The 7,960-nt window shown below is 36.0% G+C and overlaps 1 pseudogene; it reads right to left on the bottom strand.

The window, feature by feature from the left end:
- Positions 1-5,062: 5,062 nt before the first annotated feature.
- On the bottom strand, positions 5,063-6,306 carry LOC143572374 (putative purine permease 10 pseudogene; annotated as a pseudogene).
- Positions 6,307-7,960: the final 1,654 nt, after the last annotated feature.

Genomic DNA, 7,960 nt, shown 5'->3' with positions numbered 1-7,960 from the left:
CACCAATGTTGGAACTTCTATTTTTGGATCTTGTACCTCTGATCCAACCGTGTGCATTGCCCTACAAATAACCATAGCATTACGTGTATTACCAATATTTATGCATCAAATAAATTAATTACGTTGATTTTTCAATCCTATGAAAAAGTTACAGGTGTTAGTTATAAGCAATGTTTTTAAAACCGGACCGGTTCGGCCGGTTAGACCGGTCGGAACCGAGATTCGGTCACCCGACCGATCCGGTTCGATATAGTTCACCCGCTTCCCAAAAAACCGGCGGTCCGACCGCAAAACCGGACCGATTCAACCAATTCATTATGGGATTTGTATATATTTTGCCATTTAACATTTTTTTCATAATTTTTGGGTTCGGTCGGTCCGACCGGTTCAACCGGTTTAGTGTCCGATCCGGTTATGAAAACATTGGTTATAAGAGCTTAACTGATTTGGTGAAGACATAAATTCAATTTAGTTATGGCTTGCTTGGTACTAGTCAAATTGTATAACACTACAAATTAATTAACTCAAATCATGCAATAGTTCAACTTGGGCCATTTTATAAAACTTGTTAACATAAAATGGTTTCAAATGGGCATATCACTAGTCATAGTTGTAGTTGTGGTCGTGGTTTAAACTCGATTGAAAACGTACCTATATGGAACTTGGAGCGCAGTTTGAAACCCGTTCTTCTCAAACATAGTCCCATAAGTTGAAACGGTGATCCACGAAGGTAAATGAGTCCACCAAATCCATTATTTCCTCATTTTCACTAGCGGTTGGGACTTCATTTTGACAAAACATGATGTAGGAAACCGTTTGCATATAAAAATAAAACACGTTAATAAAATGATTACAATACAAGGAATCAAACCTATCTAGGAAAGCAAGTAAATTACAATACGAATTACACTGGAAAAAATCAAAATTAAATACAATCGAAATAAAATAATCCAAGAAATGTGTAGAAGAAGAATAGTGTCATGGTATTTGTGGCCGAGGATCGTGTTTTACGCGGGACCCTTAAAACAAATTCCGGGTCTCTCTCCAGTTTTGTTTCCCAGGGTACAACGGCCTAAGCCATATGTACTACCGGGGAGGGCTCTAACACCCGAATAGTACCTTGAAGAAATGATGAAGATGATCAAGAATGTTGGAATTTTTAAGAGAGAAAGTTGGAGAAAACACAAAAGAGAATGTGTTATTTGGTGTTTTTTGTATGTCTACAACTAAGGAGCTTTCTTGGTATTTATACTAGTAGAAAGTTGAAACCATTCAACCATCATTAAAGGAGAAAATGAAACACCCCAATCAACATTAACAAATACATTTAAGTTTTGATTAAAACTTAATGACATATTAAATGATCTTAACTAAATCAAAGATGTTTCAATTAATCATATCAATCAATCAATCAATCATGTCCAGTAAAATCCCACTGACAGCAAAGCTATAAGTAGGGTCTGGGGAGGGTGGGATGTAGGCACACCGTACCTCTATCCAAATGAATAAAGAGGTGGCTTCCAGAGAGACCCTCGGCTCTAAGTACATATGTATGAAGCAAAATAAAGGAAATCAAAGTTTAACAGTTATATAAAAACTACTACTAATTATAATAATATTAATAATAAGATCACAGTTTAATAGCTATATAAAAGCTAATAATAATTATAATAATAATAATAATATATGTAAGGGAAATACCATTATGGTATGTGACCTAAATAAGTTAAGTCTAAGCCCTAAGGTATTCAATTCTCTCTAAAAATCCTTAACTTTAATTCTACTTCTCCACGAATTCCTATCCTCAACCATGTCCTCGGAGAGGTTTAGGTCTATTAAATCATGCCTATTCCTCTCATCCCAAGTTAATTTCGGTCGTCCTCTACCCCTCCTCCCCTCTATAGTAATGTTTTCTACGGATCTAACAGGATTCGTCGTCTGTCTTCTCTTTACATGTCCAAACCATCTCAATCTCCACTCTCTTATCTTGTCTGCTATGTTCGTCACCCATAATCTCTCGCGAAACACAACGTTTCTTATTCGGTCTAGCCTTGTGTGCCCACACATCCAACGTAGCATTCTCATTTCTGCTACCTCCATCTTCCGCACTTGTGCCTTCTTGATGGCCCAACAATCTGTTCCATATAGCATTGCAGGTCTAACTGCCACCCTATAGAATTTTCCCTTTAGTTTAGTCGGGAAACTCTTGTCGCACAATATACCTGTGGCTGCTTTCCATCTACACCATCCTACCTGAACTCGGTGGGTCACATCACTGTCTAATTCCCCATCGCTCTGTACAAATGATCCTAAATACTTGAATTTCGTTACCTGCGAGACCACCTGCCCTTCAATTGTGATATGTGCGTCTTCATTGTCGTTTATCCCACCAAAATCACAGTGGAGGTACTCCGTCTTAGATCGGCTAATCTTTAAACCTTTTGTCTCTAAGGTTGTTCACCACTCCTCAAGCCTCATGTTTAGATCTTGTTTTTTCAATTAATCATATAAAATAAAGAAATTCATAATTAAAATATATTTTATTTACATAAAATTTTTCAAACACATGATGGAGTTGTCTTTGACCACTGTTTTAACATCAAGCGGCTCTTCCGGAGTTTTCCAACACATGATGTAGTTGTCTTTGACCGCTGTTTCCAACACCTTCTAGTGTTGCAATTATCTTAATAAAAACCGTCTAACCAGTTATAAATTATTTGCGTTTAATAGGAGGAACTGAAACTGGATCTAATACCGAAATACATGGCCAGTTTTGTTATGGAAAACTCCACACGTTATGTGTAACTTGCAAAGTAAGAATGCGTCTTTTTTATTATCATGAATTAATTTGTGTTTTAACTTTTACATCCAAACCTTTGTTGATCCCTGAAGGTACATTCAGGCCACGAAGACTCTTATGGATAGCAGGCTTGGTCGAACACATTGCTATCATGATTAACATGCTTTGTGAACCTTTTTTTTTTATTTGTTTTCCAACTGTTTCATGTTACAGGTTTGGTCGAACACATGCTCTCAATAAGGATAGGTATCTCCGGTATCTACAAAATGAAATGGTAAACTTTTCATGCTAGTTTTATTCAACTATTTTGTTTATATGAACTTATGATACTGTGTTTGCAGGCGCAAATCTGTATTTCAGAAGTTCTTGATTGGTATTCTAATCTAACGGTTCAGAAAAAGTGGGATGAAAAAAGTCATACCCCAACCAGGAAAAGCTCAAATCTGCATTGCAGGATATTTTTGAAGATAATCCTAAGGCTTTATTGAAGCATATCTATGCAGATGCTATATATGTAGAAAGAACACTCTTACTTGGGAGAATGAAACAACACGAACTTGAATATACGCTCATAAGGTATTGTTTAAATTCAGCATTTGAACATAATATTTATTTGTTTTTGTTTTTATTTTTAATATGATTCTTGATATTTCAGTTAAGTTTCTTCATCGAGGAGTGTAGAATTGAAGGTAGGTTGGTCATCTTGAAGGCAAGGGAAGAGGATTTGGTAAGAAAATTGCGGATCAAACACGAACGGGGCATGTTCATGTTCTCGCTCATTTAACTTTAACTGAACAGACAACCAGGCGCGGACACTTTAACGAACAAGATTTTCTTGTTTGTGCTTGTTTATGTTCGTTCATTAATATTATAATCAAATGTTTCGCGGATATAAATGAACAAACATAAACGCACATAACTGAGCGGACACCAATTAAAAATGAATGTGAGCAACAATTTGTTGGACTTGAAAAATTTTAGAAAAAGCAGACTAAATCGTAATAAGCCAAAGAAATTTAAATGTATTTAATTTGAGTATCCTTAAAATGGCTTTTTTTTGTTTTTTTTTTCGGTATTTGACCTATTGACTTCCCATTCCTAAGGTCAGTTTGATCATTTTCATGTCAAGGGTATTTGTGTCACGAGTAAATTTTTGTAATTTTTAGTACGAGTAGGTTTGTGTCAAGACGAGTAATTTTTAGTATAGGTCAAAATGGGGTTGTGTGAAAACGAGTGATGGGTTTGTTGCTTGTCAGGCAGCATTGAAGGCGGCCTTGGGTAAGGTTGTTAAACACGAGAAAGCTTGTTTGGAGAATCAACACATGTTTATCCCTTTTGCCTTTGACACTTTTGGTTACTTAGCTCCAAATGCCGTGGACCTTCTAAACAGAGTTCAAAAAGTCATGCATGGCAATTTATCGGCTCATAAGAATCAAAACTTTGTTTTTAGTAGGATTGGGTTTGCTATCCAAAAGGGGGTTGCGGCGCAACTTGTTGCCCGCTTACCTGCCACTTCATTGTAAATCGTTTGGTTGGTTTCAACGAATATATTCGTGTTTCAAAAAAAAGTGATTTTTGGGTTAAAACAAGCAATTTTTAGTACGAGTCAAAATGGGCTCGGTTGACTTGCAAATAATAGTTTTACGTTTCGGTTCACGAGTTAGACTTTTTTGATATGTAAATACATCGTTTTGGAAATTTTCAGCTAAGTCGAACCCGGATATGAAAGAACTTTGGAAAGAAGCTCCTGAGGTATGGCAGAATTCCGTGTATATCACAAGAAGGAACTTTCACAAAATCAATCAATCATATCACAAAATCACAAGAAGGAACTTTCACAAAGAAAACGGTAATTAATCAAATTTATAAGCAAAATCACATTTTATACTTAATTAAGCTAATATGTTAATCAGGTTTATTGAAAAATAAAAGGACTACCTTCAGCTCATTTCAAGACATATCCGGGTTGATGTCCGGTCCGACCTGTGACCCAGTAAGACGTCCGGGTCGATGTCCGGTCCGGGTCTGAAAACATTGCTTTAAATCGTTTACAACTTAATTACAACACATCACAAACCACTAACTTGTTTCATATATTTAGATAAATAAGTTAAGTTTGTCATTGAGTTACATGGGATTAAATATATGTGTAATCGTGTAATCTTCTAGTTACATGATATTGAAAAATAACATCCAAACGTGCTCCATACATCAACAAGTTCATACATTTATAAGATCGTCTTGCGCAGTTGTAACCTCTGGTTACTCCTTCAAGTCATCGAGATATTGCTGATAGATATACGACGCAAACCCCCATATGGCCAACAACATTGCAACAGCCTTCGCTCCATTCATCTTTTCATGGAAAAACACGACTGCCAAAACCGGCGTAACTGGGATCCCTAGAGTGCCAATTACATGCGAAAACAGGGATGAAACCTCAAAAATCAAGCCTGCGCAACCGATGGTGAAAACCTGCCACGAAACCGCAGTCCATACCAAGTTCATTATGTATGACACTTTACCAGTCTCGTAACCTTCCATTTCCCCTTTTAGATCCTTCCAGTCACCACTAACAAATAGTCCCACCACAATTGCAACACTTGCTATCATGCTTTGGTAGGTGGTCAAATCGAACACGACTTTGTAGCTTTGTGATCTCAGAACCTTCTCAAAGACGAGCTGCGTTATAGAAAGCAATAATGCGTGCCCTGCAATGGTCCAATTTACATAGGGTCTTAAACATTGAAGCCAAGCTTTTAATTAGTAACTATTTGGCTCACATTTTGACCAATAATAATTGAAACCATCAAAAATACCTGCAGAAGCAGCAACCGTGCATATAAACCCGATTATGTACTTGCTTCTCGAGGTTTTTGCGGTTTGCTCAGAGCCACTTTGGAACACAAGTAATAAAGACGAAAAGCTAAGAAGAACTAGCGAATTCGCAATCAAGGGAGTGAACTTCTGCCCGTTTAAGAAGTACGAAAAGAGCGCGTTAAACACGAGCTCACTCACGCAGATCAACGAGTACGTTGAAACGGGTAGGAACTTTAACCCGTAAGCGTATAGCATGCAGTCGGCAGCCAGGAATACCCCAAGACACACATAGAGAATCCAACGGATGATCCAATAAGGATTTCTAGCAACTTCTTGCAGCGCGGTTGAGGGTGTGTTTGACGGTCGATAGAGCAAGATCAAAGGCAGCATGAGTGGGAATCCGATATTTTGAACTAGAGCTGTAATCCATGTATTATTTCCTCCCTTGTTGAAGTAGAGTCTAGCTAGCATCGTTGCTGTCGATTCGCCTGAAAGCACGAAGAACGTGAGCAATGCTATTTGCGTCCAACGTTTCAGCCGAACAACCCTCGAGGACCGGATTTCTGCTAACCAAAAAAGGAATTTGCGTTAATACCTTATTATATATATATACACGCCAAACATAAAAGCAAAATCTAAACCGATCCAAGTTGTGTTTACTTACCCCTGGCATACTCTACATTCATTTTGTTGTTGATATCGGAGATGAGTGTGAGAGAATTCTAAGCGTCTTTATTTATAAGCTATGCAATGCCTATTTATGGAAGTTGCTTCACTTTTATAAAAATAATTAGTAAAAAAATCTTACATTAATTTTTAAATCATATTCTTAGAGCTTTAAATTCACATTTATATTCTAATAATTCTAAGGAAGTAAACTTGCCAATGACTCAAAACTACAAATAGCAGACTCTTGCTCACCAAGTCCCTTATATAACAACCTTTAAGTAGTTGTTTCAAGTTGGGCATTTGAGATCTACGCAATTCCAACTTGAGGAGGAGGGGGTAATGGAATATTTTATTGATTAATAATATTTTAAAATTAAGTTGAAATATAACAAAATGTGACGTTTAGTATGATTTTATACGACTGACTTTTGTTATAAACCACAAACCAAACCGTGTAATAAAAGTTATTAAGGCCGTCGGATCGCAAGTTAAGAAAATCCAACCGAGAAACCAAAATGGTGATCATTTTGGATGTTGTCACAGTTTTAAAGCGAAAGTGGACATCCTTACTCATAGCTGAATACTCAAGCATAAACAAACTTAAATGAACGAACATAAACGATCGTTCACAATTACATAAATGAACAAATGCAATATGTGCTTGTTAATTCATTTGATTAAATGAACAAAAACTTATGTTCACGTCCATTTGGTTTTTAGAAAACAAACATGAACGAACTAACCGTTAAACGACTGATGACCAGTTCATTGGACGATCGTTCCGTTTACACTTTTCATTAATCTATCATCTATAAAATTAACTATAGGTTTTCTAATTTTAATTATAGGAAAAGGTATTTCAAATAGGCCTATTAACGAACCAAACATTCGATGAACTATTCGTGAACCATTTGGTGGGTAGTTCGTTTATGTTCGTTTATTTAATAAACGAACGAACATGAACAAAAAATTTTTGTTCGTTTAATTAAACGAACGAACATGAAAACATATTCCGTTCGTTCATTTATGTTCACGAACGTTCGTTTATGTCTGTTTATTTATGTTCGTTTATGTATTAGTAGAAAATAATTAAATATTATCTGCATAGGTCATCTGCTTAAAGGTTTTATATTTGTTAATTTGTGTTCATTTATGTGTTTTCATTTAAGTTCGTTTATATTTGTGTTCATTTACGTTTGTTCATACATGCTCATTTATCTTTGTTCAGTTATATTCATTTAGATTTTAAACAAACGAACACAAATGTCCATTTTTAAATAAATGAACATGAACATAAATATTTGTTCAATTAAGTGTCCGTGTTATTTTAAAGTTAAATGAACGAACACGAACATGCCATTGTTCGTGTTCAATCGTTTCGTTTACAGGCTTTCATTATTCACATTGATGAATACATCTGCCTCAATCTCTAGGCTCTGCCGATTTTATTTGTGTTCGTTTGTGTTTGTAACCGTTCATGAACATATTAATTTCCTTAATGAACGAACATGAACATAAAATCTCGTTTGGTAAGTGTTCGTGAACACGTTGTTTTCTTAACGAAAGAACATGAACAAGGCCTTGTTCGTGTTTGTCCGGTTCGTTTACAGCCCTAATTTCAAATATAATTAATTTTCCTTTTATATAATAAGACCAAAATGACAAGTAGCT

This window comes from Bidens hawaiensis, unplaced genomic scaffold (assembly GCF_021521415.1).
Source record: "Bidens hawaiensis isolate Kalapana, Puna unplaced genomic scaffold, B.hawaiensis_p1.1 tig00025819_1, whole genome shotgun sequence".
NCBI lineage: Eukaryota > Viridiplantae > Streptophyta > Magnoliopsida > Asterales > Asteraceae > Bidens > Bidens hawaiensis.
Note: the sequence above shows the minus strand (reverse complement) of the source record. Positions and strands in the feature narration are given on the sequence as shown.